We start from the raw sequence: 27487 nt of genomic DNA on the forward strand, positions 1-27487 counted from the left end.
ATGCAGATCAGATTTTGTGCTATACTGTACAGAGCAGATCTTATCTGCCTTCTCTAAAGTATAGTAAAAACTGGTGTGTATTTTGATATGATGTCTTTGGCAGGTAAATGCTGCGATGTCTGTTTTTTGTTTGTGCAAAATGTGTATTTTACTCCTTTCATGTTGTATCCCTGACAGACGCGTAATAGGTTGATCCACGTTTCAATTACTTTTCTTCAGAATTTATATTTTACTCCTTTCAAAGTATCTCCTGATAAATATCTAATAGGGTGTGTCTGTCCTCAGTTATGCTTTTTTGCAGAATTCACATTCTGAAGTTGGTAAAATCTGTAATAGTAAACCAAGTGAGAGATCATTGACACTCATTTCTAACAGTATAGATAATACTTAGGTGCTGTATGTAATGTCTTTAGGAAATTGTTGGTTTTAAATGAAGTAGTGCAGAGACTTCTGAACTTTTGTTTATGAACATGTTGTACCTTTATATGTGTGTGTGTTTGTGTGTGTATATATATATATATATATATATGTATGTATATAGGTTTACTATCATAAATTCGAAAGTAAAAATAAATAATGTCTTTATTTTCTAATTTATGCATCGAAAATGAACATTTTCGAATAATAGTAAACTTGAAAACAAGGGTGTATTGTCAAAAATGTCGCACGGCGATACACAGCACGCCCACCCTTCCCATAATCACCTACCTACCTAACCGAACACACCCCCTCAACTTAATATTCCAACTCCGAGATCGCACTACAGTGAGGAAAGGGATGCATTTCCCTAACCGCACTGTACCGCGATCCCCTCTCATGACCGCAAGTTAGAATTGCGAATGCACAGTTCATTCGCAATGCAAACCTTCGCTCATGTCACCTGCCATAATATGAAGTATTTGAACATCTGATGTTCGAATACTTCATAGCCGTGCAAATGCACGTCGAAATAATGATAGCAAACCATGTATATATATATATATACATATATATATATATATATATGTATATATATATATATATATATATATATATATATATATATATATATAGATATATATATATATATATATATATATATATATATAGATATATATATAGATATGTGTGTGTACACACACACACACACACACACACACACACACACACACACACAAAGATTGACTTTCTTTTGATGAATTATTTAACTTTGATATCATCTAGGCATCAAAAGATGTTCATCATATTCATCAGTGCTGTAGTTGTTGTTGTTGTTTGTCTTTCGGCTTTTCCCGGTAAGGGGTCGCCACAGCGGAACTCCAGTCTGCTAGATCAGTGCTCTAGTAGTCTTCATTATATGGGTTATAGCCTGCAAAGAATAAACAGCTGGCCAGCTTCCAAAGCTTCAGGGAACCTTCCACGCTCCTAAACTGTCAAGCAGCTCAAGCTGAGCTAAGACAGGTTTGGGCGTGAAGTCCTTCAGAGCTTTACTGCTGGTGAGGAGTATGCTTTTTTGAGGCTTTCAAGGCTTGATGGTTGGCTTGTGCTTTACTTTGCTAAGGATAATTTCCTTATGGGGGGAAAACTTCCATTTTCTTAGTTTAATTTTGTTGATGTTTATGTTGCATTACTTTCCTCTTCAGGAAAGTTGTGCTAAAGATAGGAGTGTTGTGTTTTAATGGGCTGTCTCGATACTGTAATGTATTTTTAAGTGGAGTGTTCATTTTTTCATTCAGTTTAAAAGTAGTCTGAAGTAAGTGAAAACATGTTTTTCTATGGAGAAATTGTGTTTATTTTACTTTTGTGGGGCTGGCATAGTGTTTTAAAGTGCTTTTTGCCGTGCGTTTCTGTCAAAAATAACTTTTGTGGTCAAGTAAGGTTTATTGGCAATTGCTGCTGGTCTTCCCTGGTAAAGAGGTACCATTTTCAGCTTGACCATGGAACAGACTACTGATCCTGTGGTTTGGTCCTTCTTCCAACCACAAAAACAAAAAAATAAGCAAACCTTTTCCATCACAGCAGGCTAACAATTTGCCTATGTTGCAATTGGGTGACTCTGCTGTGGCCATTTGCTGTACCTCAGGCAACTCCTCCCTTCCCCGGATCCCTCTTGTGTAGCACCTACAGCCAGCATGGAATGGGGGTTAGCCACGTCCTCTGTGTCTTTTGGGGTCCAGTTAGTGGGTAAGGGAGAGCCACTCTTGTTCCTGAGAGAGGGAGCGGGGAAGGTTTCTGTTTTGTGTTAGAATGCTGTGCCCATCCCTGGAGAAGCTGCTGCTGTCATTAGTAACATGGTTGACCTAATTTCTCTTATCAAAAAGAAACTGAAAATCAAGCATGTATCTACTCCTCTTCAGTTTTCTTTGGGTAGGAGCAGTTTACTGGGTCTGGCTCAAGGTATAACACAAGCTATTGATCCTTCTTGTAAAGTAGGTTCTGGTAAAATAGAGAGGGATTCCTCTTTTCTTGAAGGGATTCAAGATTCTGAATCTGAACAGGAAGATGCAAGGACAGATGCAGGGTTTTCAATCAGATTTTTGATTCAGAGGAAAGGGCCATTTCTGATTCTCCCTGTGGGACTTTTTTTCTCTGAGACTGTTAATACACACTGCACCAGTGTTTTCCGTGGGAGCACTGAGGTTTCTCAGTCACTCAGAAAATACTATGAGTTGGTAACGGAAGGATTTTCTAGAACCTACACCCGTTCCTTCTGTTCCCTCTGCTTTAGTGGATGTGTGTGCTACTGCCTGCAGTTTTCCTGGTAGTCAGTCAGCTGCCCCTAGAAAGGCAGGTAGGATGTATAAAGTTTGCCAGTGTTTTATTTTTTATACACTATTCCCAAACTTGACCCAGCCGCTGTACCTTTAGTTGATTCTGCTGCTGTTAAACACTTAATTCCAATCATTTCCATTCTGATGTGGATGGGAAAATTATTGATAGGTATCCTGCAGATTGATTAGACTTTACTGTGTTTTATCTTCTGCTGTCTTAAATCTCAGTTGTTCTCTCATCTACCTCTAACCTTGTCATGTTTGTCTTCCAAAAATATTTGCATTTGTGCTTTTTCTTGATTTTCACATTTTTGTCCTTTATATAAATTTTCATAAAATTTTTGAAATGTTTCTAATACCTGTGCAGGATCTCTGGTTATTTTCTTGTTATAGGCTCCCTAAGTTCGGCAACAGACATTTCTACTTTCTGTTGTCTAAGCTGTTGTACTCAAATTTTTGTGCTGTGGAGTTAATATTAAACAGTTGCTTAACTGCAGTCATTCTAAACTCATGCATTTTATCCAGATACTCCCTGATTTTGACTTCAGCACCTTGCAGTTGCAGCTCTTCTTCTTCTGTGAAATCTCCTTATTCTCCAACACATTAACTTTTGTCAGACCATGGAAATAATTTCTGTCACTTCTTGACAATATCTTTCTTTTAATTGTATCCAATTTTTTTAAACTCCACTTTCATTTTATCCCACTCACTAGCTATAACTTCTGAAGAAATTTCCCTAATAACTTTAAAATAATTCCCACTGCCCATTCTTTAATTTATTCTCTTTAACAGGTATGTAGAGAAACACCAGTGTCTCATTTTTACTTCATTATCCTGCATTTTTATCTCAATTTTATTTGTGCATTATGTGTGTGTGTGTGTGTGTGTGTGTGTGTGTGTGTGTGTGTGTGTGTGTGTGTGTGTGTGTGTGTGTGTGTGTTGAAGCTTTGAATTAAATGTACATGTTCCAGTGAAGTATAATTTTTTATCTAATCTAGCCCAGTTATTGTACCATGGGAAATAATGTATAAATTCTCAGAGTTCCTACTACTGAATTAATGTCTTTCATAACAAATATTTTCATAAATTTCTTAATCTGCACTCTTTAGTTATATTTTCACTTCTGGGTCCCCCAGATGTAATCCTCTCTGTTGCAAATAAAGTTCTAGTCCTCACCTATAAGTAATATTCCCTGCTAAACGCTAATTTCTCCCAGAATTTCCTTAAACTCCACAATAATAGTTTCGGGTGGAAATATAACTACATGCCAGCGTAATCCTCTTCCCTTGCCAGTAGCCTCTTACTACTACAAATCTTCCATTACTAGATTTTCTAATACCCATTCTGTCACTTTTGGTGCTCCTTTAGTAATTAGTATACTCTCCTTTTCCTTAGTCTCTGATATTCTGCTGAATATCTGTTCTGAAATCCTTTCTTTGCCAAATTCACCTGCATGTTTTCTTCCAAGTGTCTCTCCTGTAGCATTGTTCTTTGCTCTTTCCATTTCTTAATATAATTCAATACTCTTACTTTTTTGTCTATAACTGTGAAGCCATTTACTTTCTAAAATAATATGGATAACGTAGCCATTATAGTAAGTTATTATTCCCACCTATTATAGCTTTTTAAATGTCTCTTTCCAACTTTTCATTACATGCAGCCACTAAAGTGTGGCAAGTTGATCTTTTACATGGTTGTTTCTTGTCATCTCCATTTGAACCTGTCACATTTTTCAGAACTTTGTTTTAATGAAAGCACTCAAAAAGCAGTCAAAAACAGTCACACTCCCAGGACACCCCCATAACTTATTAACTTAAAACAAACAACCAAAACTGTGTACATCTTCAAGTAATTAAGTTTAACCCTTCTGACAGGAACAATTTCTCCAAAATGGCAGTTGCATCCACAGGCATTACCTAACCATAAATTAAGCTTATCCATGCTAAAGTGCATGTATAGCTTGCGCTCCTACATATACTTATTGCTGTCTCTCTCTCTCTCTTTTTTTTTTTTAATTGCTGTGCATTTTTTGTTGTCTGCATTCCTTCCCAGATGTGAGAAACCACTGGTATGTTTTCAGAAAATATTAACTTTTAGCCTGAAGAAAAAAGTGAACTAGCTATCTTTAAATAAATAATCAGAAACTAATACACCTTAAGGACTGGTGCCCCAAGGACAAGATCTGAAAATTGGTATCCAGATGACGATCAATCATGCAAACCTCTCCAAAAGATTGAGTTCATTGGATAAAAGCGCTTAGCAAGCATGTGCTTTTGCACTAATAAAACAATTTTTGGAGAGGTTTGTATGATTGAAAGTCATTTAGATACCAGTTTTTGGATCATGTCCTTGGGGCTGCAGTCCTTATGTGTATTGGTTTCTGGTTATTTAGTTCTATTTCACTGAGGACTGATAGTTGCAGTTTTTGTGTTGGTTATCTTTAAATAAAACTAAATTATACACTGTTCTAGAAAATGCATTGAAGTATTTAGGTACTAAGAAATCTGCTGCATCTATTTACTCCCAATAATTTCGTACTTTTTTGGACATCCAAGATGGCTGCACACTGCTAGCTTAATTACATCTCTCCTGGTGTGAAAATAGAAACTCAGAAAACATAGCCAGTGAATTTGTCTTTTTAAGTAAATTTCACTTACTGGCTAGTAAGTTCACTTGGGATGCCGACCAAAACGAAATACAGCAAACCTGAAAGAAAATCGACCACAAAAGGTGAGAAGAGACTGGCTGGGAAGAATCCTACAGCTGTATAGCAAAATGGATTTCAAGCTCCAGCTTTTGTGCAAGAAGATATGTCTTCCAGTAATCTAGAGAAAAAATAAATCAAATGTGCTTGGAAATTATTAAAATAAAAGGAACACTGAAGGAGTATATCAACTCAAATAAAAGGCTGGAAAAATGGAAGAAGCTTTAAACATATTCAGATGAGCTGATAAAACTGTAAAAATCAGAGATCAAAATATAAAAGCTGGCCAAGTATGAGACTGCTCAAAAAGAGGTGTTTCAAAAAAGTGATAAAGAACAGAGCATGCGAGGAAAACTTGAGATTTTCTGCTGTACTAGAGAAACTGGAAGGAACAGAGTGTATTTATTTTATGAAAGCACAAATAAGGACTGCTGTTCCACAGCAGGAGTTGTTAATTGAAAGGGCACATTGTGTTTATGCTCCAAACCTGGCCATGAGAAATCAGCCAAGACCTCTAATAGTAAAGATGCAGTCCTACTAGCAGGGACAGTTTATTCTGACAAAACTGTGGCAGAAGGAAAAAGTACTAAACGCTGAAGACATTAGGGTGTTCTTGGAAAACGATTACTCCCTTCTGCCTAGTGTACAGTGAGTAAATTTATTACAGCACAAAGAGAATGTCGAGAGACAGGTGTCAGATTCAAGCTGCTGTATCCAGCTATCTTCAGAAATGTTTTTTTTTCCGGGAGGGACAGTCATGTTTGGATGCCAAAGAAGAAATATAAGTTTGTCCAACAAAACTTGAGCTATCGAACAGAAGGGGAGTCTATTTCTTAACCTTCTGATAATAAAGCTCGCAGAGTGACTAGGCTAGTGAAGCCTTTTCCATTGTTCCAAAGGAAAATGTTTGAGAGAGATAAAAGCACTGTAGTTGAACATAAGAACAAAGACTATGTTTGAAATGAGTCAGAGGCTGGAGTTGGGTGATGGGAGATCAACAGGAAGAAATTCAGTAACTTGGAAATTAATGAATAAACATGTGAAATGTGGCAGAAGAAGAAAATCTGGAAATCTTGGACTTTTTTGGCTTTATTTAACTTGTAGGTACTCCAAAGCGTATGCCCTACTTAATGTCATTTATGTTTGGAAGAACATCAAGAAGAAAGGAAGAGAAAGGAAAGAGATAACCATAAGTAAATTGGTTTTAACAGTATTTTTATAAAGCGTAACAAATACCACATGATCTGATGTCTTTTTTTGTCTGTTCCTTAACTGATGGGTCTCTGATCCGTCCTTGGCCATTTGCAGACTTTAGGCTCCTTAGCACGAGCTCCTCCCCCTACCCATAATCCCCAACCATTAATCAATTGCTAGTTTTAACACTTGGGTCTTAAGCCCTCACTCGCTTTCTCTGCCTTTATGGTACATCTCCATTGCTCGTATTTACTTTTCTATTCTCCTTTTTTGTACTGTATAAGATGTTAGTACCATTGCTGGTAATTTGTTGTGATTTTTAAGGATGTTTGAAAAACCTAGTTATTTTAAAAAGTGTGCCACTTGTTGGCATAAGATCACAAATTCTGACAGACATTCACTCTGTGTGTACTGTTTAGGTCCATGGCATCTTAATGTTTCTTGTGACATTTGTTTTAGTTTTAATAACAGGGCCTTGGTTGAAAGAAAGAAAGAATAAACTAATACTGAAAGGTCTACTTCCATCCTCTGCTTCTTCGGACTGTAGAGCACCATCTTCCTCTGTGAGATCCTCAGGGGATACAGCAGAGAGATCAAAGGACTCAAAGTATTCCTCTGACCACTGTTCTCCCTCAGCTTCTTTAGGCCCAGCTCTGCCCAAGAAAAATTCTAATTGTCAGCTCTCTCAACTTCCAAGAGCTCAACTCTAACAAAAACAAAATCAAAGCCTTCAAATCCATCATCTTGTGTGGATCTGACTAGATCTAGTTCTGAGTCACCAAGGTTTTCTCCTGAACCTATGTCTTCAAGGCTTCGTTCCCCTTTCAGCAAGACAAATTTCACCATCTACTTTGGCTTCTGGATGACCTGAAGGAAGACTGTCAGAAGCAGATGTGGACAGGATGATAAGAAAATATCTCAGAATCCATATTCAGTTGGATGTTTTACCAGCTCTGGCTCCCTTTGCACCTGTGAGCCTTTCCACCACTCAACCTCAGGCTTTAGCTCCTACTCGATCCACCCAGTAGTTTTGGAGTTTTTGGACCTGAGATTTCCAAGCATGTCTGTCAGATCCAAAGACTTGCCTTTCTTCAACTCTGACACTTTCTGTGATGCACGTGGATCCGACCTTGTCAGATCCAGAAGGATCTCATGGCCGTAGCCTTGGTGCTGGATCCAGTGGAGTGGGATCAACTTTAATGGTTTCAGAGCTTCAGCACTGGGCAGCTCAGCATTGACTTCTGGCTCGAGAGCTGAGCCAGGGGTGGGGATGAGGTCTTGACCCTCACATGTTCTTCACGTCCAGTGGGGCAAGACTGGGGTCCCCCATGGCTTCAGATTTTCAGGTAGTAGAGAGAGCTTTCTTCTCCTCAGTGGAAAATACACCCTTGCCCCCCCTTGGATCTACACTACACTCAACTGTCTACTGTGGAAGCTTGGATGTTCTTCATTCCACATTGCTGCAGTCCTAACTATTGGGTAGTCCGCTGTCCAGTCGGCCCGAATACCAAAGTATATGGCTGACGTCGGTCAGGGCGCATTAGACTGACGTCAGTACGTCAGGGTACTAATGCGTATGACCGACGTCATATCCTCAGTCTTTTTTGCCGCATGGTCCGATGCAGAAGCAATTTTGCGAGTGCAGGTTGGCGTTCTGAAAGTTTCTGAAGTCAGAGTTTCAGACCGAATCAAAGTTGGCTAAGTACCCGTTGGGAATATTTTGGTTTTTTCTTGCCTCAGTATTTAACCGGATGTCAGAAAAAGTGAATAACTGTATTTCTTGTGGGAAACAGATACCTCATAGGGATTACCATACTTTGTGTATACCTTGTTTAGGGCCTGAGCACGGCGTTGTTGGATGCCGCTCTTGTGCTAGATTTAACAATCGCACTATTAAGAGAAGGTTAGACTGTGCCAGGTTAGTTTTTGGAACGCGTTGTAATTATAGAATGACGTCGGAGGCTCCGGCGCCGCTTGACCAAAAAGCGCAAGGACAAAGCAGCAAAGCCTAGAGTGGAAGAACCGACAGTCCCAGACGTCGGATCTTTAGAAGGCTCAGTGGAGCCGGAGGTTTTGCCAGGTGTTTCTTTGGAGTCTCAGGGAGAGACTTTACTGTTACAGGATGTATCCTCGCAGGAAGTAGGCCAGGCTGAGGGGCTTCTCAGGTGGCTGTTCTTCCCTCTCTTCCTAAGGTGGTTAGAGCCTCCCTTCAGTTTCCAAGGCTTCTTTGAGAGGCAGGCCAAGTTTAACTTCAGTGGTTTCTCCTAGTGCTTCAGGGTCTTTGCCTAAGAAACATATGCTTAAAATGGCAGAGGATTTGATTACTATGATTAGAGGTTCTATGCCCCTCCTGATAAGAGGGCTAGGGTGGAACCTGAGTTTGAGAGTTTTGAGCAATGTTCGAGGCTTCTGAGTCTTGACTGAAGACTTGCAGGAGTATCCTCCTTATTCTGATTCTGATGTGGATGATTCTACTCCTTCAGCTTCTCCTCCTGAGGATTTTTCATTTTCAGAGACTCTGCATTCCATGAGGGAGCATTTTAAATGGGAAGGTCAAGATTTCTCTGATTCCAGGAAGAGGCTTAGGGAATTCTTGTTTTAGCGCAGCATAGGCCTTTAGCTATACCTCCTGTTCTGAATGTGGTGGAAGATGTTTTTGCAGAGGCTTCCCTCAATCCTGATTCTTTGCCTCCTGCCCCAGTTAAACCGGATAGGTACTATAGGGTGCCTGAAGCTCATAAGTATCTTTTAAGAGTCCTAGGGCAGACCCGAAACTGTCTCTCAGGGGCCTAAAGGTGTGAAGGCCTCTGTTGTTAAAAATCCTGTTCCTCCTGATAAAGAGGCAAGGGCTTTGGATAGATGGGGAAAGAAAGTGTATACTTCTTCCACTTTAGCCATGAGGGCGTTGAATTGTCAGTTTCACATGTTAAAATATCAGAATTATCTCCTTTCACAATTGAAATCTAAGGTGGATGCTCTGGCAGAAGGTATTGAGTGTAAAGAGTTGCAGGATTTAGTTCATGTGTCTGAACAGGTGGGTAAACATTCCTTGCAATGTGGTTTTGATGCTGTGCAGGCCTCCTCGAGGGTGGCTGCCACTGGTTCTGTTCTTCGTAGGCATGCCTGGTTGAGAGATCAGAATTTAGCTGAGCATGTTAAAACAAGGATTTTGGATGCTCCTTTGCAGTCTGATGTGTTGTTTGGTTCGCCTGTGGAAGCAGTCTTAAAGAAAATGGAGGACAAGGCTAAGTCTATGCAAACTGTTAAGGATTTTTGCAGGTGCAGCCTCAAGTTTAGTAGAAATTGGCCTACTAAGGGATGGACTTATCCTGCTTATGATTCCCAGTCTAGGGGTAGGTCTAGACGTGGTAGGGGCAGAGCTCAAGGTTCTTTTAGGCCTAGGACAGGGAGTTCCCCTGCTCAGACTTCTGGTGAGGGCAGGGGTCAGTCCTTTCGTAAGCAGACCCAATGACCTGCCTTTTCAGCTGCCAGTACATTCTCGCCTGGCAGCACCTTTGGGAGGAAGGCTGTCTCTTTTCAAAGAAAATTGGGATTTAATTACCCAAGACAGATGGGTTCTGGATATCATTCACCACGGTTACAGGTTTTATTTCCATACCATGCCTCCTTTCAAAGGCATGCCAGACATTCCTCCTCTACAAAGACAAGAGGCTCACAAGCAAATTTCTCTGTTGCTCCACATAGGGGCCATTCAGCCAGTTCCTGTGCCAGAAAGGGGCCTAGGATTTTATTCTCGCCTGTTCCTAGTACCGAAGAAGGGGAACACGTGGAGGCCAATTTTGGATTTATCTATCCTCAACAGTTATCTGGACATTCCCAAGTTCAAAATGTTGACGTTACAACAGCTTTTACCTCTGCTGGGCAAGGATCACTGGATGGTAACTTTAGATCTCAAGGAAGCTTACCTTCATGTACCTATAAGACTAAGTTGCAGGAAGTATCTGCGTTTTCGAGCTGGAAATTCTCATTATCAGTTCTCTGCATTGCCCTTTGGCTTATCCACTGCGCCCAGAGTATTCACAAAGGTTCTGGCTCCAGTGATAGCTTACTTCAGGCTAAAAGGAATTCAAATCTATCCTTACTTGGACGACTGCCTGATTCTAGCTCAAGAAAAGGAAGACCCTCTACAGCATTTGGATTATGTCATAGCAGTGCTAAGATGCCTAGGGTATTCTGTGAACGAAATAAAGTCCAGTCTAGTACCCTCTCAAGACATGTGCTTTCTGGGTGTGAGACTGAATACAGCAGCCCAGATGGCCTTTTTAACCCCGGACAAACAAAAGAATCTTTCCAGTTACTTCCATCAACTATCTCTTCAGTCCGGGCTGACTGCAAGGACAGTCCTTCAAGCCTTAGGGTTCATGGCATCTTGTATTCTGGTGCTTCCCAATGCCAAACTGCATATGAGGAAGCTGCAATGGTATCTCAAAATGTATGGACACAGCACTGCCAGGATTTGGACACTGTCATTCAAATAATACCTTGCATTCAAAAGGAATTTTTGTGGTGGGCTCAGGAATGTCACCTAAACAAGGGACTCTCTGTGACCCGGCCAGAGGCGAGTCAGATTCTAACGACAGATGCCTCAGACATTGCTTGGGAGCTCATCTAAATGGAAAGTGGATACAAGACAAGTGGCCTGCCAGACTACAGCATCTACATATCAACATGAAAGAGATGTTAGCAGTCCAGTTTGCATTAATGGCTTTCAAGGAGTTACTTCTTCCAGGGCAGGTGTTGATTCTAACAGACAACACAACTGTCATGTGGTACATCAACAAACAAGGGGAACACATTCTTACCCATTGTGCAGGCAAGCAATGATTTTATGGGAGACTGCGCTCAGCTTGCAACTAACTCTTCAGGCAAGGTTTCTGCCGGGAGCACAGAACTCCTTAGCAGATGTGTTAAGCAGACAAATCATGGATCCCCACGAGTGGAAACTGGATCTTCATGTATTTCAAAAATTGACAGTGTCATGGGGAACTCCAGACATAGATCTGTTCGCTTCTCCACTAAACCACCAGCTGCCAAAGTTTTGCACAAAGAGGTTTCATCACACAGCTTGGAAAGTGGATGCCCTTTCTTTCAGTTGGAAAAATCTTCATGTGTATGCTTTTCCACCTCTGCCTCTTCTCCCAAAGGTGCTTCTAAAGGTCAGACAAGACAAGCCAAGGATGATTTTAATAGCTCCAGATTGGCCTCGGCAGCACTGGTACCCATTACTGAGGAGTCTGGTAAGGAAGCCTCCATGGCCTTTACCCTTGATTCCACACCTGTTGTCTCAGAGGGACGGTCACCTGCTCAATGTCAAGCTTCAATCTCTTCATCTAACAGCCTGGCATATTCTGTTTTGAAAGACAGCAGGTCTCAACTTCCTCAACAAGTTTTAAATGTGATTATGGAAGCCAGAAGACCTAGTACAAGGAAAGTGTACGCAGAAAAATGGAAGAGATTTTTATTTTGGAGTGCAGCAAACAATTTGGAGATTTCTGAGCCTAATTTGAGTGTGGCTCTTCAATATCTTACTGAGTTATTGGGCAAAGGTTTGTCTTTCTCTTCCATTAAGATTCATGCTGCAGCAATTTCAGCTCACTATGATTGTGACCCACCATTGTTTTCGCATCCTTTGTTCAAGCAATTTCTTAGAGGGGCAAAGAATATAAGACCCCACGTGAGCTCCTACTCCTGCTTGGGATCTCAATTTTGTGTTGGAGAAACTTACTCTACAACCTTTTGAGCCTCGGCTACTGCTGAATTGAAATATTTGTCATGGAAGACTGCTTTTTGTTGGCCATTACTTCTGCAAGAAGGGTTTCTGAGTTGCAGGCCCTTATGGCGGTAGAGCCTTTTTGATTTTTCATAAGGATAGGGTATCTTTACGTACTAATCCTTCCTTTATGCCTAAGGTGGTTTCTAGTGTGGCTTTAAACCAAACTATTCATTTGCCTACTTTTTATGCAGATCCCCAAAATAAAGGGGAAAAGATTTTGCACACTTTAGATGTACACAGGCAATTGCGTTATTATTTGAGCAGGACTAAGGATTTTAGGCAGTCTCAGCAGTTGTTTGTTTCTTTTGCTTTGGGTTCAGGGCAAGCCTGTGTCAAAACAAACTATTTCTAGGTGGATTGGGTTTTGCATTGCATTTTGTTATTCCCATCATGGCAAGGAGATTCCAGCTGGAATTAGGCCTCATTCCACTAGGGCTACTGCCACTTCTACAGCATTTCTAAGGGGGTGGCCACTAAGGATATTTTGGAGGCAGCTACTTGGAGTTCAGTGCATACTTTCTCTAAGCATTATCACCTTCCTCTCTACTCTAAGTCTAGGGCTGGTTTTGCCACAGCTATTTTGCAAGGCATGTTGTCAGTTCCTGCTTCCTTATGATTTGCCAGCCTCCCTTACCTCTGCTTTGGGATTCTACCCAATAGTTAGGACTGCAGCAATGTGGAATGAAGAACATAGTACAGTTTTGTACCTACCATAAATGTAGATGTTCGAGGATCCACATTGCTGCAGTCCAATTTACCCTCCCTCCTTCCCCTCTGTGTTTAAGGGTGGTTGTGTAGGTGAGGTTATATTCTGGTAATTTTGTATATATTGTACATATTTTTGGTGCAGGTATGTTTGGAATTTTTGGTTTTGGCCTTAGCTTTTCAGGGTCTTCTGACATCTGGGGCAAGAAAAGACTGAGGATATGGCGTCGGTCATGCGCATTAGTACCCTGACGTACTGACGTCAGTCTAATGCGCCCTGACCGACGTCAGCCATATACTTTGGTATTCGGGCCGACTGGACAGCGGACTACCCAATAGTTAGGACTGCAGCAATGTGGATCCTCGAACATCTACATTTATGGTAGGTACAAAACTGTACTTCTCTTCATCCTGTCCCATTGGAACAGCCGGTCAGGTCAAGTCTTGGGACAGTACTCATCCAGGGCACACTGGCCGAAAGCTCCTGCTTTTGCCTATCTTAAGACTGCTTTGAGCAGAGAAAAAACAACAAGTAAACAGATCAGAGTCTGGCAGGAGGGTTCCATGGATTGCGTTCAGCACTGTTTCAGTACCACCTGCTGGGAGGTCTTCAAAGAAGCGGCTACACACAACCTCCAGTTAGACATGGACACCTATACCGAATCAATTCTTGCATACATAAATAAATGCATGGAGGATGTAACCACCACAAAAGCCATCACTGTAAGAGCTAATCAGAAGCCCTGGCTCACCCGAATGTCTACGAGCTATTGATGGGAAATAAAAATGGCCTTCAAGGCAAATGACAAAGAAAGGTTAATGGCAGCCAGGTCAGATTTGAAAAAGGGCATCAAAGAGGCAAAGAGGGAGTATGTGAAGAAAATTCAGATCCGCTTCCAAGACATGAGAAGCCCTGTGGCAGAGGATACAATTCACGGGACTATAAGACCAAAACACCCCAATATGATGACAGCTTGGGATTCCTAAATGAACTGAACTCCTTTTTTGGAAGCTTTGAGGAGAGCACCACCACCGTACCTTCTAAAACAAACACTGACAAAGAGGCAATAGTGCTTATCTTAAACTCAGAGGAGGTGAGACTTCAGCTTAAGAAGGTGAATCCTAGGAAGGCTGCTGGACTAGATAACATACCTGGCAAGGTGTTGAAGGGGTGTGCTGATCAGTTATGTATAGTACTGACAGACCTCTTCAACTCATCCCTTGCTATGGAGAAAGTTCCCTTGCTTTTTAAGGAAACAAGTCTTGTCCCACTCCAGAAGAAACCCAACCCTACCTGCCTTAATGACTTCAGATTGGTCGCCTTAACCTCAAACATCATGAAGTGTTTTGAGAGGATTGTGAAGAAACATCCGTCTGCGGGGTCTACCCAATCCTTCAATCTGCTCCAGTTTGCATACCAGGCAAATAGATCGATCTCAGATGCGATATTAGTTCCACTACACCTTGCAGTACATAAGGCTGCTGTACATCGACTTCAGTTCTGTGTTCAACACTGATACCAGTGAAACTCTGCATAAACAAGCACCTATGTAACTGAACTGTTGACTTTCCGAGTGGTAGACCTCAATGGAAATGCACTGGAAACAGCACCTCTCAATGCATAGTCCTGAATACTGGTGTTCCCCAAGGTTGTGTGTTCAGCCCCTTGCTCTTCAGCATCCTCACCCATGACTGTACTGCAAAACATAACTCAAACCATATTATACAATTTGCTGATGATACCACAATCGCAAGACTCATTAGTGGTAAGGATGAACATCACTGCAGTAACAATCTGGACCTGAATGTTTATAAGACCAAAGAAGTGATTATGGACTTCAGGAGAAAGGCAAAAGTTCACCAACCACTATCAAAGGGGAGGTAGCAGAGAAGGTCAAAACTACTAAGTTCTCAGACCTTTACATTTTGGATAACCTCTCCTAAACGATATAGTCAAGAAGGCTCAACAGAGGCTTCACCTCCTGAGAAGCTCAAAAAGGCCCGGCTCCCACTGTCTGCTCTTACCACTGTTTACAGGGGAGCTATCGAGAGCATCCTCACTAGCAACTTCATAGCATGGTTCAGCAACTGCTCAGCTGATGGGAAGGAGAAACTACAGAGGGTGGTGAGGGTGGCTGAGAAAATCTTAGGCACAAACCTCCCTTCTTTTCAGGAGCTTTTCTTTACAAGAGCAAGAAAGAGAACATACAAAATACGTGCTCATTCGACCCATCCGGCTGGCAACTGGTTCTCACAACTTGCGTCTGAAAGGAGGTACTGCAGCTTTCACTGTAGGACAGCCAGATTCAGGAACAGTTTGTATCCTACAGCTGTGAGACTTATTAACTCTGACACCAACCATAATGCCTAATACACTGAAGCCTCTTTTTTTTTTTTCATTTAATCCTGCTGCTCTGAGCAGTTACTGCGAGTATTACTATTATGCAATATGATGGCTATACTGAGCCACGTCTGAGGTTAACAAGTGCAATATGGTAACTACACAGCTGCTATTCAGTAGTCTCTATTTATTCTCTATCTTAACTGTAAAGGGGTTTGGTGGTGGGTAGTATTTATCATTGGATAATGGGTACGGAGTGTGTTTATGTAATGTGAACTACCTCTTGCATGTCATACATGTTATTTTCTCTCTCATGTTATTCTCTGATACCGTTGCATTTCTCTTGTGAGCTGGCATTTATAATTTCGTTTAAGCTGCACTTGTGTGGTCCTAAATGACAATAAAGTTTCTTTGAATCTTTGAATCTATTGGTATCGAGGTTGTCTTTAGTGTACTACTTTAAAGTTGTATCTAAATAGTCTACTTGTCTATATTGTATGTTTTTCTTAAACTTAAGAAAACCTGTTGTAGTATGTAAGCACAAAATAGTCATTCAACTCAGAGAGAGAACCATCCCATAAAAAGAACAGGTCTTTGACAAAACTTTTATAGAAAGCTACATTTTTAAGAAAAGTATTGGAATCTGAGAAAATTGTATCAATCTCCCAACTATTCATCACAATGTTTGGCATAAGTATTCGTTACTGGAGTGGTTCATAGTGTATGACAGCAGTTGCAGCTCACCTGAGGCTGCAAGGATTCTGGATATTTCGATATCTAGACAACTGGGTCCTATCTGCTTCCACCATGCCTCTACTAATTCAAGCCTTGGATTTTTGCTCCATCTCTGTTCCCCACTGGGCATCAGTATAAACCATTAAGTCTCAGCTTTGTCCCATACAAACTCTGGAGTTCATTGTAGCCCATCTAGATACAAATTCACAGGTGGCAAGCCTACCTCAAACAAGATTGGAGACCTTAAGAGGGCAGGCATTACACATCCTTTCTCTTTGTTCACCTCTAGCCAAGTTAGTTCTGCAACTAATAGACTCGATGGCCTCCTCCACATTTCAAGCCCCTTTGGTGCATTTTCACATGAGAATACTACAGGGATCTTAGTGGTATAGTGGTCACTAAGACATCAACAATGTTGGCTCCCATTCATATCACAAATATTTGCTGGCAACACACACAGCATGATGGATTCTTGCAGAGGAAGTTTCCCAGGGTTGCCTCTTCATACTTCCTTCTCCCAAGACTTCAGTGACTTTGGATGCCTCCCAGCTGGGGTGGGGAGACATTACTTCAGGAGAACAGTTAGACACGTGTTCCCAGACAGAGGCCAGTCTTTGCATCATTGTCCTGGAAATGGGAACAGTCCTATACACATAGCAGGCATTTCAAAATACTCTCCCTGTACTGATGGTTACAATTCAGATGGACAACTTGTCGGTGGTCTGGCACATGAACAAACAAGGGGGACTTGGATCGTAACCACCTGCAGAGAGGCAGTGAGAGTTTGGCAATGGGTGATCCCTTCCAGTCACTTTCTCTTGGCAGTGTATATTCCGGATAAAACCACCATGCTAGCAGACAAAAAGAGCAGGTCCATTTTTCTCCCTCATGAGTGGTCTCTCAACCAAGCAGTGGCAGACATGATTTTTCACCAGTGGGGTCAACCGTGTTGTGACCTCTTTGCCTGTCCCTTGAGTAACAAGTGCAGCAGGTATTTTGACCTGATCCTCCACATAGAGGGAGTCAAGCAAGAGACACTGTAGTTCACAATTGGCCCTCCAGTCTATTATATGCATTTCCTCCCAGTCCTGTTATCCCCAAGTTTATTCAAACAGCTTGGTAATGGAAGAGCAAGTTGATTCTCATTGCCCCATTCTGGCTTCACAGCATGTGGTTCTCCCTCCATTGGCCTCGCCCTGTTCACTCTCCGTCTGTGTTGGATCCTTTTCAAGACCTTATGTCATATCCAGCCAGGCTGCCACACCTGGACATAATATGACTTAAATTTACTGCATGGTTTCTCCACTTCCATTGATGGTTAGAAGTTCCAGGCTTTCCTCCCTTGTCCGCCACGTCCCTATGTCTGTCTGAAAAAAGCCTCCATAGTAAACTATATAAAAGTTAATGGAAAAGATTCTTTATTTGGGCCCTTCATAAATAGCTAGACCCCTTTTCTGCACTGATTCCAGACATTCTTGCTTTTCTAGCCTCTATTTTCAATGAGAGAGCTAGTTATTCGACTGTCAAGATGCAGTTGGCTGTCTTCTCAAATTTTCATCTGGGTGTAGATCATTTCATCCGTAGCTTCCTTAAAATTGTGCACAGCCTTTCTTAAGGGTGCCTTGCTGCTTCACCCTCCAGTTAAAGATCCTGTACCTCTGTGGGATCTTACAGTAGTTCTTCAGGCCCCTCACTCAGCCCCACTTCAAACCCTCAGCAAAGACAGAGTTGAAATTTTTGTCCTGGAAAACTCTCTTTCTAGTTGCCATTACCTCAGCTAGATGGTTATCTGAACTCCAAGCACTTTGCTCTCAACCACCTTACCTGATTTTTCATAAGGACACAATTTCTCTTTGGACTAACTCTTCCTTTCTACCTAAGGTGGTGTCACAAGTTAATATCAGTCAGTCAATTAATCTACTACTGCTCTTTCAAAAACAGGAGAGGATGCGTACTTCATTTACTGGATGTTCCTAGACAGCTCAGATTTTACATTCACAGGACTAATGACTTGACAAAATCAGAAAAACTGTATCTTTTTCAAAAGTCAAGTTTGGTACAGCAGTGGCAAAACTGACTGCAGACAGATGGCTCATTGCATTACCTTTATTTACAGGAGGAAAGGCTTGTTATTACCCAAACATCCTAAAGGACACTCCACCAGGCCTATGGCCACATCATCCACTTTTTGGCCCAAAGCATTTGCATATGACATCTGTGCAGCTGCTGCATGGTCCATTCCTCATGCCTTTACAGTTCATTACAAGTTATATATATTATCAAGAAATAGTGCAGCTTTTGGCTCCACAGTATTCCAGCATATCCTTCCTTAAAGGCCACCCAAGTTTACTGTAGCTGGGGACTATGTCCAGTCACTTGAGGAACAGGTAAAAAATCCATCCGATATTATAGTTATGTACTCACCATAACTCTGAACATACAGCCCCCTCAAGCTTACACGCACACAATGCATGCCAGGCAACTTTCATTGTGGCAAGTGTAAGCAATGTAGGTACATCACTCATTGTTCCTCAGTGCATTTCAAACCATTGGGTATTTACATTTGGGCAAAGAAAAGCTTTGACTGTAATTCTAAGTACTTAGTCTACTTGGCATCTTGTGAAAGTTTTTACGTTGGCAAGACTGTAAGATGTTTGTCAAGGAGAATTAACGAACACACCTTGGCTATATGCAAGAAAGATCCAAGTAATGCACGTGCTAAACCTGCTGTTTTATGTAGTCAATTTAAGAAGTTCACTTTTTTCATTTTAGATTTCGTACACACAGAAAGTTTTTGTGGTGACAGTAGCAATTTGCTTGAATGCCGTGAATCTGCATGGCAAATTCGGCTTAGAGATGATCGTGGTCCTGGACTTAATGAACACATAAATATAGTGTTTTTTACTGATGGAAAAGTTATGCTGATAGTTTTTATATTTTAAATTGTATGACATTAGTTTTTTTTTTTTTTTTATTATTTTCTTGTACTTTAAATTTCATTTCAAGTACTTCCTTTTGTGACAGCCCCCACTATTTAACGATTGGTAGTGTTTAGCCATGTGATTTTTTTTTTGGCTCTCTTTTTAAATTGTTTTTCTTATTTGACTTCTGTCTTTTGATGAAGTTCTTGTTTTTACTGTTAAAGAACAAAAGAGCTCAAAAATACAATCTGTGTCTGGAGCCTTGCCTATGTGATTGGGTAGAATTTTTCTCCATTACTAAGTTTGGTTTGTTCAGCTATACTTTTGGTGTTTTTAGAATAAGGGGAGTCTTACAGAATAAGAAGTACAATTGCAGTGTGCTAAAGAGAAAATAAGGGAGTACCTGGATAATATGCATGAGTTTAGAATTGCAGCTAAGGAACTTTTTTAATAACTCCAGAGCACAAAAATATTTGGCACAATGACTTGGGCAACAGAAGGTAGAAAGGGTTGTTGCCAGACTTTGAGAGCCTGTGACAAGAAGAATAACCACAGATCCTGTAGCAGTATTAGAGATATTTTGGAAACTTTAGGAAAATTTGTATAAAGCATAGAAGTGGGGAAATCAAGAAAAAGCACAAGTGGAAATATTTGTGGAAGACTTGACTATGCCAAGGTTGTATGTAGATGAGGCTCAGCAGTTAACAGGATAGGAGGATACATAGCTCTTAACCTCAGTGTAAGAAATCTAAACAAAGCCTAAAATAATGGGGGGGACAAAGACCCACAAAATAAGGACATATTTTGAATATTGCTCTTATAAACTTAAAGGTTGCTAACATTACACAATTTAAATTAGCATGTATCTTCTGAAAGATATTAAGTCTGAAATTCAAATGTATTCCATTATTTAGTGGCTTCAATCATCACTTATTTGCAAGAAAACTACAAGTTTTATGAGAAACAGACCAAAAATATGAGGGGAAAAGCTGGGCATTTGAGAGGATATGAGATAAAATGGTAACCAATCTACAGGAAGGTCTTCAGGAATAGATGGTATTGCGGAAATTTGGAAGCTAGGATGGAAGAAAGTGATAAAAGATCTGGAAGGTTTTGTTTAACAGTATTTTAAAAGGAGGAGGGAGCACCAACATCCTAGGGAACAAAAGCTATGGTGGCTGTAGTAATTAAATATAGTAAAGACCCATCGGATTGAGCTTCATATAGGCCCATTTCAATTTTAAACCACGAGTGTAAAATATTTGTCTTTAATGGCTGAAAGAATAGGAAAGGTTTTGCCAGAATTGATAAGATATTGGATCACTGTCGTTTTATAAAGGGGAGGCAAACATTTGACATCATTCATTGAAAAATGATGATTCAGTGGGAAGAAAATTCTGCTGCTGTTGGTAAAACCATGAGACAGAGCAAAATGAGATTTTATGGTTAGGGCAATGGAAGCATTTTCATTTTCTGATACAGTATAAAGGTTAATTAGAAGGGTATATAGGGGATTATAGGCAAAAATCAAAATGAGAGGGTTTCTCTTTGATAAGTTGTGACTGAACAGAGAAATCAAGCAGGGTTGTTCTCTTCCCCCTTTATTTGCATTCTATTTAGAACCATTACCAAAGAAAAGCTAGACCCAGAAATTCAAGGATAATAATTGGTATGGTATTAAAGAAGAGTTGGCTTTAGTTGTCAGTGATATTTTGCACCCAATAAAACCAGAAAAGCAGATCTCAGTGTAGGGGAACATTCTGAGAAAGTTGCAGTTTTTTTCAGAAAATAAAATGAATGAAGATAGTTTACAACTATAACCTTTGATGTTAAGTTCTCAATCTTGCCTTCATTCTTGCTGGATGGATTCTGAGCCGGTCCTCGGCTCCGACTCTGCCTATACTAAAGCTCGAGAGCTAATTTTACCGGCTTGAGGCAACCCTATATCCCATGATGCTAGGCGCTAACTACCCAGATCTCGTTTGCCGCTTTCGCTAGTGAGGTGCTTTTTTTTTTACCGGCTCCACAGGTCAATGAAAAATTAAAAATTTTTCTTCTCCTTTCTTAGGATTTTTCCCCTTTATTTTATATATATATATATATATATATATATATATATATATATATATATATATATAAAGTATAGTACCTTATACCACTCCGTTTGGTCCCATTTTTGTAAGTCCCTAGTCCTTAAAGTTATATCCCTCCCGTTAAGGTTAGGCCTTAGGCCCTTTTCCGTTTTTTTCCCGTTCCCTTTTTTTTGGGACAGTTACATGTATGTTGGTTTTTAACCTTTATTTTAACCTAGTGTGCGTGTGTGTTTTAACTTCTAAGGAAGAAATTCTTCTTTCTTTGACAGCTTAATGTCTAAAGACATTAAAGTCTCAGGCTTCAAGAAGTGTGACTCGTGCTGTCAGAAGATTTTGCTGACAGACTGTCACACTTCTTGCGTTTATTGCCTGGGACCCCTGCACCTGCAGGACTCTTGTTCTGCTAGTCATGCGTTCAGTCCAAGAGTCCTGCAGGAGCGCAGGAATAAGTTAATTTTGAGGGGCTTATTAAAGCCCGAAGGTTCCCCGGCTAAGTCCTTGCCGGGTAAACCCTCGAAGCCATCCAAACCGTCGGCTCCATGCTCCAAGCCTTCGGCTGGTGGCTCACCTACTGCATCACGATCGGCTCCGGCTGGAGCCGATACGGCTATGTCGCAGTCTTTTGCATCGGCTCTGGCCGGAGCCCATGCCTCAAAGACTCTGTCTCCAAAGTCGGCTCCGGTCGGAGCCAACGTGTCTTTGGCTCCATCGGCACCACTACTCTCGGTGCCATCTTCCACGCGCAAGAGATTTAGGTCTCAGTCCCTGGAGTCCATTCACTCGGCTCTGAGATGGCTTTTGCTCTCGGAGTGGAGCCATCGGAGACATTCCTCTCGGTCTTCCAGGCTTTCTGATCATGACCTTGAGAGGGTGGTTAGCAGACTCCTAAAGTCTCAGGCACTGGCCCAAATTCTTCACAGCCCGTCTCAACAGACAGTGGCTTTACCTATACCATCTTCGATTCCTCCTCCGACTCTGCCCCTGAGTTCGGAGCCGGAGCTCCTCGGAGCCGTGACCGTCGTGACATCGGAGCCGATACTTCCCCCTTCGGCTCCATCGTCTTCTCCAATCTCTTCCATTGTCCCATCCATGGAGGGATCCGGGTGCTTGGATTCCCTCGTCGGCTCCGAGGGGGAGAGTGGCATCAGACCCTTGTCCGACCCCATTCTCCCTCTCGGAGCTTCGGCGCTGGTGAGTTCGGCCCCGACATCGGCTTCGGAGCCATCCCTCTCGGTGCCGGCTGGGGTTCCTATTTCTTCGGAACAGGAACCTTCTGTCCTGCCTGATAGGGGCACCTTCGAGGTCATGAGGAGCGTACTGGCCCCTGTGCCTGCTCCACGGTCAGCTGCATCAGCTCCTCCCACTGTAGTGCCTGCTGTGGTCTCTACCCACTCTCTCATTCCCGACCGTAGAGATCCAATGCCTCAGGTTTCCCCATTGGGAATATCCTCCTCTTCCGAGGCTTCCCCTGATCCGTCAGGTGAACCCCCTTGAAAGAGGACATGTAAGAGGAAGCAAGTTGACTCCCCTGAGTCCATTACATCCCCATGGTCCCCCTCTGAGGATGTCTCCTTTTCTGACATCCTTGAAATCCTCAAGCAGAGGGGGGAACTGGTCTACCCTCAATCCTTCCGAGGACGAGTCGGTTTACCTAGAGGTGTTTGGTTCTCGGCCCTTCCACCTCCTGGGTGTCTCCGCCTTTTGACCCCCTCATGGAAGTGGTGGCACTGAAGGCGTGGACGGCCCCTGATACGACTGAACCCACCCCACGGAGGCCTTCCAAATTTATCACAGCCCCGTCAGATAAACAGTTTTTAACTAAGGGTGTCCCAGTTGATGCCATGGTGGTGGCTGCAGCCACCAAGAAGGAACTGGTTGATCCTTCAGTGCCTATCCATCCTCCTAATAAGGAATCTAGGACTATGGATAGGTACGGTAAGTGGATGTTCTCTTCAGCGACCTTCGCCATGCGGTCGCTGAATTACTTGTGCCATTTCACCTGCCTTCAAAGAGACATTTTCAAAGAACAGCTGCGGGGTCTCAGGACAAAATCAACTCCCAGCTAGGAACCCTAAATTCCATTGTCAACTCCCCCATGTGGCTTATTTCCTATGCAGCCGATGGAGCGAGTAGAGCCGCAGGCACAGGCGTGGCCTTAAGGCGTCATGCCTGGATGCGGCTTTGCAACTTTGCAGACCCCTTCAAGGCGTCCTTCACTAACTCCCCCTTTGATGGTTCGGCATTGTTTGGACGTCAAGTGAAGGATACTTTGACCAGATGCGAAGATGGCAAGACTCTCTCTGCTGTAGGAGTCTGTTTTTCAACCCTATCCTAAGGGTCACAAGGGTGGAAAAATGTGGTTCCGCAAATCTCAGGGAGTCGCGCCTGACGCAAGAGGTCAGTTCCCCCCGAGAGGCAGGGGGGAACAACAACAGATGCCGCCCTAGAGGCAGAGGAAGTCCGCAGAATCAGGGTAACCGAGAGTCTCTCTCTGACATACCCTTCCAGCATCCCTGAGAAGCTGCCCGACTGTCCACCTTCGGAGGCAGTCGGGGGAAGGTTATCGCTCTATCCAGAAGCCTGGCTTTCTCTCACACAAGACAAATGGGTGCAGTCTATTATATCCGAGGGTTACAAAATTCCCTTTATCCACACCCTAATTCGGCCAAAAGGGCCCCTCCCAGATGTTCTACCCAGTCTAAGGGAGCAAGCAGTACTAGAAGTTTCAAAACTGCTAACAAATAGAGCCATCTAGCCAGTCCCAGCAGATCAACTAGGATCCGGAATCTACTACAAGTTCTTTTTGGTACCAAAAAAGACAGGGGACTGGAGGCCAATATTGGATCTCAGCAGACTAAACAAGTCCGTAAAAAGAACGAAGTTCCGGATGGTCACGCTACAGTCCATTCTACCCTTTCTGGGTCAGGACAATTGGATGTGCTCAGTGGACCTTCAAGATGCGTACTATCACATCAAGATGCACAGGCGCTCCAGAAGGTATCTCCCCTTCCGGCTGGGGGCCAGTCACTACCAGTTCAGAGCTCCGCACTTTGGTCTCACTACAGCCCCCCGAGTGTTCACCAAATGCATGGCAGTGGTTGCGGCTCATCTGAGACGTCAAGGATTCCAGGTGTTTCCGTATTTAGACGACTGGCTCCTTACTGCCACCACCAGGCATCAGCTTCTTCTTGCCAGAGATTACACCATTCAAACTTGCAAAGGGCCAGGTATCTCCATAAGTTTCAAAAAGTCTGCCTTGTCGCCTTGTCAGTCTATTACCTTCATAGGCGCCACCTTGGACACCGTACAGCTCTCAGCAAAATTAACCGAGCAAAGAGTTTTAGATATTCAAAATCATGTTCATATCCTCCTTCTGAGCAAAAGAATCCAGGCCACGTTTGTTCTAAAAGTGTTAGGTCTCATGGCGGCAGCCATCACGCTACTTCCCCTTGCTCGCTTTCACATGCGACTCCTTCAGTGGATGCTCTTCACCCAGTGGTCCTTCCAACAACTTCCTTTGACACACAAAATCATAATAACACTTTCTTGCAAGAAACATCTGTCTTGGTGGATGGTCTCCCCTCAAGTTCTTCAGGGCAGACCATTTGTTCTTTCCCCTCCGGTCGCCACTGTCACAACGGATGCCTCCCTAATCGGGTGGGGGGGGCATTTTCAGGGCAGGACAGTCCAAGGCACATGGCAACCTTTTTAATGCCACCTGCACATAAATGTCCTGGAGATGAGAGTAGTGCTTTTAGCGTTGCAAGCCCGCCAAGACTCTTTTCCTTTAGGGACTATTGCAATTCAGACAGACAATATGTCCATAATGTGATATATCAACAAGCAGGGTGGAACCAAGTCCTATCCCCTGTGTCTAGAGGCACTCAGACTTTGGCAATGGGCGATCTCTTCTCAGCGGTTTCTGATAGCAACTCATATCCCCGGGAAGTCCAACATCATAACAGACAGGTTGAGCAGAGCTAATCTTATGCCACACGAGTGGTCTCTCAAGCAATCAGTAACGGAGGAGATTTTTCAGAAGTGGGGTCTTCCTTGCTGCGATCTTTTTGCAACACCTCAGAACAGCAAGTGCCTCGACTTCTTCACCCTCTTTCCCCTTCCAGGCCATCCCCCCAGAGACGCTCTAGTCCACGATTGGCCTCTGGGACTTCTATATGCTTTTCCCCCCTTTCCATTAATCACTCAGTTGATTCAGAAAGCTACCGCCTTGAGAACCAGGATGATCCTCATTGCCCCTTTTTGGCCTCGACAGATATGGTTCCTGTTCCTGCATCGTTACATTTTGGAACAGCTTTGGCATCTGGACCCAGTGCCAGATCTTTTGGCCCACCAGTCAGGGTGGCTGCACCAATCCCTCCAATCTCTCAACCTCACAGCTTGGTTGCTCCACTTCCATCCTTAGCCAGGCTTCCCCTGATTTCCAATTCTGTCCATGATATTATTGTAGCTTCCCTTAAGTCCTCTACCAGAAGGATTTATGCTAGTAAATAGAAGCATTTTTCCTTCTGGGCAAGCGCTAGGAATATAGATCCCTTCACTGCTCCTAACAGTCAGTCATAGATTTCCTAGCGGAAATTTTTCATTCAGGCTCTTCATCCTCCACTGTAAAGGTTCAGTTAGCGGCCATTTCAAATTTTCACATAGGCCTATTGGATTCCAGCATCATGTCCCACAAGCTGTGTAAAGCCTTCCTTAAGGGTATCTTTTTACTCAAACCTCCATTCAAAGAACCCCCACCACAGTGGGATTTAAACTTGATTTTAACATCCTTGATTCTTCCTCCATTTGAACCTGCGGCTTCCTGTTCTTTAAAGTTGCTCTCTTGGAAAACTCTCTTCCTAGTTGCCATAACTTCTGCTAGGAGAGTATCAGAACTCCATGCCCTTTGCATTCGTCCTCCTTATCTAGTTTTCCACAAAGACAGGGTTTCTCTCAGAAAATTTCTCAGGAAAATTTAAACCAATCTATCGATCTTCCAGTTTTCTTCCCTAATTATTCTAACAGGGCAGAGCAAAAACTGTATTATCTGGACGTTCATCGTCAGCTCCGTTACTATCTGGACAGAACTAAACAAACTAGGAAATCTGATCAGCTTTTTCTGCCCTATGCGGAAGGTAAAAAGGGCCTTCCGGTATCCAAAGTAACCTTGTCTAGATGGCTGTCCTCTGTGATTACCTGTATCTATCAACTCAGAGGTAAAGAATTACCTTCTAAGCCAAGAGCCCATTCAACCAGAGCTTTAGCTACATCAACAGCCTTTCAAGTTAGATTGCCAATAGATACTATTTGTGCAGCAGCCACATGGGCCTCTCCTCATACCTTTATTACACACTACAAATTAGACATGGCCTCCAGAAACAGGGCAAATTTTGGTTCCACCGTTCTCAAGAGCCTGTTCCAATGAGCCACCCGGGATGAAGGTGCTAGGGACGCGGCCCCATCCAGCAAGAATGAAGGCGAGATTGACAACTTAACATTGAGAAGTTATGTACCTACCATAACGTTCCATGTTAGTTGTCTTCTCGCCTTCTTTCTTGCATCCCACCCGCCATCCCCCTAGCCTGGATAGACCGAAAGGATTTTCCCCTTTTTATCATGGTCTTCACCCTTCATAATTTGAAGCATAAACTGGTTATCCTTGTGTAACTTTAGCTTCAGGTAGTGGCACATGGGAGTTTTTCCCCCTTTCCTTCTCTCCCTTGGGTTGGGAGGATAAAATTGCTATGTTCTCAGCTACCAAACGACATCTGGGTAGTTAACGCCTAGCATCATGGGATATAGGGTTGCCTCGAGCCGGTAAAATTAGCTGTCGAGCTTTAGTATAGGCCGAGTCGGAGCCAAGGATAGTCTCCGAACCCATCCAGCAAGAAAGAAGGCGAGAAGAAGACAACCAACATGGAACGTTATGGTAGGTACATAACTTCTCATTTTTGTGTATCCAGATATAAATTGGCTCAGTAATACCAGTATTTATGGGGACGTGATAAAATGAGGCATTTAAGAGTACGAGTTAAAAAGGACACTTGTAGGTTCATAGTTTGGTACTAGGCCATCGGCCCTATGGCCTATACAAGTCTAGCCATAACAATTCCCTGGCTATTTCTTCCCACAATATTTACTTCCCTGGACCCCTGTCTAGCAGGGCGACTGACGTGACCCCCGGGGTGAATTTCCTATCTCCCATCCAATCGTATGGTAGTTAAGGATAGGTTGTAAGAGACTAAAAGTG

The 27487-nt window shown here is 42.6% G+C and overlaps 1 protein-coding gene across 1 annotated transcript in view; it reads left to right on the forward strand.

Annotated features, from left to right (window-relative positions):
- Positions 1 to 27487, forward strand: part of MUS81 (MUS81 structure-specific endonuclease subunit) — a 597219-nt gene that overhangs the window by 265772 nt on the left and 303960 nt on the right. The window lies entirely within an intron of this gene.

This window comes from Protopterus annectens, chromosome 2.part0 (genome assembly GCF_019279795.1).
Source record: "Protopterus annectens isolate FY-2018-M chromosome 2.part0, PAN1.0, whole genome shotgun sequence".
Classification (NCBI taxonomy): domain Eukaryota; kingdom Metazoa; phylum Chordata; order Ceratodontiformes; family Protopteridae; genus Protopterus; species Protopterus annectens.